The following is a 4242-nucleotide window of genomic DNA, read 5'->3' as shown; positions in this document are numbered from 1 at the left end:
TGCTTTTTATTATTGCTAAGACTTGTTACATAGTTATTAATTTTTACAAAGATAATAATAGATATATGAATAAATAATCTTTTGTATATAATTTACAATTTTGTCATGAATGAACAAATATAAAATGTGAATAAAGAGTTAAGTACAAAGAATAACATCGGAGTTCTCATCTTTTCCAATGTATTAACTCACTAAAGCCACATCTTATGTTATCATTGAAGGAATGATTTAGGAGTATGCTGCTTATTCTTTGTTTAGGTATTTGATACTTTGCATTTAATTAATTAACCTCTCAACTTTTTCAGGAGGAAACCGCTGCTATCCAAGCAGAAAATGTTGCTCTCCAAGCCCAAATAGCTGCTCTCCGAGCTGAAAACGACAGGCTTCGAGCTAAAAGACAGAAATTTCGAGATGAAATTTGGAGAGACAGGTGCAGAATGCCTTAATCAAAATTTAGGCTAATTATTTTGTTTCCATATGTAATTTCTCTTGTTTCCATGATTAATTTCTCTTGACGATACTTTTTTCTTTTTAATTTGAATTTAGCTCCTTCAAGGACTTTGTGCAATTTGACCTGCTGGGAACAGATGTGCTTGATCAAGTCATGGGCCATTGGTTGAAGAATGAGAACACTAAACTGAAGGTATTAAAATTCTCACATCTTTATGACACTGCCGACTTTTTCCTACCAAGTGTACAATGTGTCTTGATTTGTATATATATGTAGTCTAGGTACTAATAAGATAACTTAGATAGTGTATAGTTATATATGTTGCTTCTTGTTTATGTAGTTGATACTTGCATTTAGCTAACCTCTTAACTTTTTCAGGAGACAAATGATGCACTCCGACGACAACTTCTAAATGATAATCAACCAAACTGTGCATGTGGATGCGAGGATGGGGGAGAAGACTCAGAGGATGACAATGGCGGCCATTAGGCTGATTGTTTGCTTTGTTATCTTTTGAACTATTGTTTGGGTTCAATGTTAGAATAAATTGATATGGGTCGTTTGATCTTGGTTTGGATTTTTCTATTTATGGATTGGTTTGAATTATGTCTGTGGATTGTTTATGTTATGGAATTTGTGTGTTGACTGTTGGTCAATTTGTTTTTATGGTTAATGTTTATGTATGTGTGTTGTTGATTAATATCACTTGTGCTGGATTGTTATTAGATAACGTAGAGATATGAGTTTCTTATTCATAGTCCCTCACTCACTGTGGGGTGCACATGTGTATTTAGACCTCTTTGTATGGCCTTTGCTGGATGATTGCTCTTGTTCATACTGCTGGTTGTTTAATCTCAAAATTAGTTGTTTAAGGCATTTGCAAAACCAATAAATGGTGCCATATTCATTTTCAACCCAAGGACAGAGCTGCTGTTTTTAAAGGTATGTGCATTATCTTGTAACATAGTACTTGAAGAGCTCGTGTCGTGTTTTAAAATCATGGTTTTCACATGAACTACTTTTATGCAGGTAATCCACACTAGTTTATGGGCGGGGCAGAAACTTCAGCTGTCATGGGAACTGTCCACACTTGCTCAGAGGCTCAAGCAGATCATGAGCATCTTAAGAGGAATTTAGATATCTGCTACGCCTACCTACACAAAGGTTTTTCATACATATAAGTCAACACATCGTTTAATTATCACCTTGTATATATGGTGATGAATGTGTATACATGATTAATGTTTTGATGTTTGTAGATGCGAAGATGAGAGCTGCAGCCTACAAGAGTCATTGAAGCATTTGTTTGATGCCACTAGTTGGATGCTCAGTTGGTGTGAGCACAAGATATCTTGCCGATAAATATCCTTCTGGCAGAGTTACTGTGAATACATGGAATTGATGCCCTTCAAGAAATTATATCGTATGAACTAGTTGATATTGGGGAAATCTGACAATAAGAGTTTATCCGTCTACTACAATTCTTAATATCATCCCTCTACTTGTTGAAAACGTTGGGCTGATCTTTACGAAGGGAGATTTGAAGGAAGTGAGTGAGGAGGTTGCTAATTAGTACAAGGTCGGAGCTCCTGCTCATGTTGGTTTGGTTGCTCCTGTCGATGTTGTTGTGCTCCCAGGGAAGACGGGCCTTGATCCCTCTCGGACATCCTTCTTCCAGGTCCTCAATATCCCAACTAAGATTAATAAGGGTACTATTGAGATTATCACTCCAGTCGAGCTTACAAGGATGCCTAGAAGAATATATTGGCAATTGCCCTCGAGACAGAGTACTTATTCCCACAGGCTGATAAAGTGAAGGAGTGCTTGCAGATCTTAGTAAGTTTGTAGTAGCTGCTGCTCCAGCTGCAACTGCTGATTCTGGTGCTGATCCTGCTGAAGAGAAAAAGGAAGAGCCTGCTAAAGAATCTGACTAATTTCTTTTTGCATGAATTGCTAAAATCAATTTTGATGTCTAGTTTTTTTTTATGCTGTTTTATTTCTGAGACTTCTGTTATGCTTCTAAAATGATTGTACTCTTATTGGTTTATGGATATTGCAGACTTTCTAAAGAAAATAATTTGTCATTAGCTTTAACTATGTATCTAAATAATCATTTTTATATGATGGAGATGAACCATTTTTGTTAGTATGATGTACATGTACGATTAATTTTTTTAATACTACCTGAGGATATTTAAGAAATTAATAATTTTTCTGATACTTTAAATAGCTGAAATTTGAATTATTTAGTAAGTAGTTACACAATAAGATAGTGTCTATTTCTAGCTAAAGCATACAATACATGGATAACTTTTTGAACAAGCCTCATATTCCAGATAATCAAACGGAAGAAAGATGATCTTAAACTGGTGACAGATGATCAAGAAATGTATAGACACAGGACCAACATCCAGATAATCGGGACCGCGCTCACCGCCACATTAACTTTTACGGTAGGATTTACAATGCCCGGAGGATACCATTAAAGCGGAGAACGGGAACAAGGATTGGCAGTTTTTAGAAAGACCGTTTTTATTGCATTTATGGTATCAGATGCTTTAGCTTTGGTGCTCTCAACTTGTTATTTATTTCTCTACTTCATTGCAGCAATGTATGATGATCCACGCCGAGTATCAAAACTCAATGCCACATCAACTGCGCTCAATATTATTTCTGTTATCGCAATGATGTTCTACATCATTGCTTATGACTATTTTAAGCGTCGCCTAAACAACCGATGTAACAGGTCCATACCTTTAGTGTCGCCTGCATATACTACGCCACTTGACCGACGCTAAAAGTATGTTTTGACCGACGCTATAGGCCGTTTCTGTACTGGTTAACATATGAGTCTTGTTGGTTTCTCAAAAAGAAGCAGCAAAATAAGCAGGGTGAAGAGTACCAATACATGCAAAGGGATGAAATTCTGCCGATATCTCATGACCTCTCTAATTGTTGGAACATTATATTGTGGGTTTTAGCTAGCGCTACATTGGCAAGTCATTTTGAGCTCCGATTTGAGTGGACCTTGCTTGCGAGAAGTTGGGCTAAGATTTTCATCCTATTCGACGCCGCCCTCATGTACATCCTCTCTCTAAGGTGTTGAGGGTCTCTGCTAGTAAACGGTGAAACTGATCAATATTCCATTTGCATTTTGCAGAAAAAAAAAACAAGAAGAATGTATCATTTGCTATACCGACATGGTAATATTGCTACTTTTCTTAGAAAAAAAGCAGAAGTAATTGTTAGAAGTTACGATACTAGCTTTTCTTTTCTACTTCTTTTCCAAATAATTTAATCATTTTTAACTTGCTTCCAACTTCTATTTCAATTTTTTACTTTAATTAAGAAGTACTTATTTTAAACTCACCCAAACCTCCCAAAACTATTTTGCACGTTACAATGCGACTACCGTATTAAGGGGATCTGATATTATTTTAGTAGCCCTGCCGTGTTGTCCACTTGAGTAGCAAACCTTCATAGACATGACTACATAAAGAAGTATCTCGAGTTAGCATAGCTGCCGCATTGTTTGCTTGCATTACGTTTCCCGAGTAGAATCATATATTGTTATGGATCTTGATACTTTGTATGCCGATGCCTTGGCTGGAGATGCCGAAGCCATAGCCGAATTAGAGAAGAAAGCTGATCACCTCAGCCAACACGATAGAACTATCCTTCACGTCGAATCCATGTATGGTCATCCAGAACGCGTGCGAAGCATTATGAAAATGTTTGAACATATTTTTTTTTTGGTCAAGCTGGATACGTTTAAACAAACTGCGCTTCAC

The 4242-nt window shown here is 36.6% G+C and overlaps 1 long non-coding RNA gene across 1 annotated transcript; it reads left to right on the top strand.

Annotated features, from left to right (window-relative positions):
- The first annotated feature begins 261 nt into the window (after positions 1-261).
- LOC108213107 (uncharacterized) lies at positions 262-2451 on the top strand. The gene is made up of 5 exons (XR_010290633.1): positions 262-430; positions 547-643; positions 830-1393; positions 1481-1615; positions 1711-2451. It is a non-coding gene; the product is annotated as an uncharacterized LOC108213107 (long non-coding RNA).
- Positions 2452-4242: the final 1791 nt, after the last annotated feature.

The sequence above is a fragment of the Daucus carota genome, chromosome 3, assembly GCF_001625215.2.
Source record: "Daucus carota subsp. sativus chromosome 3, DH1 v3.0, whole genome shotgun sequence".
Lineage (NCBI taxonomy): Eukaryota > Viridiplantae > Streptophyta > Magnoliopsida > Apiales > Apiaceae > Daucus > Daucus carota.
The sequence above is the reverse complement of the archived record's forward strand: the minus strand, read 5'-3'. Positions and strand labels throughout refer to the sequence as shown.